A 282-nucleotide genomic window follows, 5' to 3' on the forward strand; every position below is an offset into this window, starting at 1 on the left:
CGTGACGGCCGCCCACCCGCGCTGGGCTCATCACCACCTGATCGCCATCATCACAATCACCATCAATAACCCTGTCACGGCCTGACCTCCAACACACACGCCCTTTTCGCCGTCAATCGCCGCGTCATCACATCAGCGTCACCATCAATCACGTCATCCTTTCCAATCGGTCGACTCACCACAAGCTTCATCACATCCAATCGCAGCATCGCCTTCATCGTCACCATCAAGGCACGCACAATAAAACAGACCGAAATGAAGAAAAAAACGTATCATATCTGC

This window comes from Penaeus monodon, chromosome 33 (assembly GCF_015228065.2).
Source record: "Penaeus monodon isolate SGIC_2016 chromosome 33, NSTDA_Pmon_1, whole genome shotgun sequence".
NCBI lineage: Eukaryota > Metazoa > Arthropoda > Malacostraca > Decapoda > Penaeidae > Penaeus > Penaeus monodon.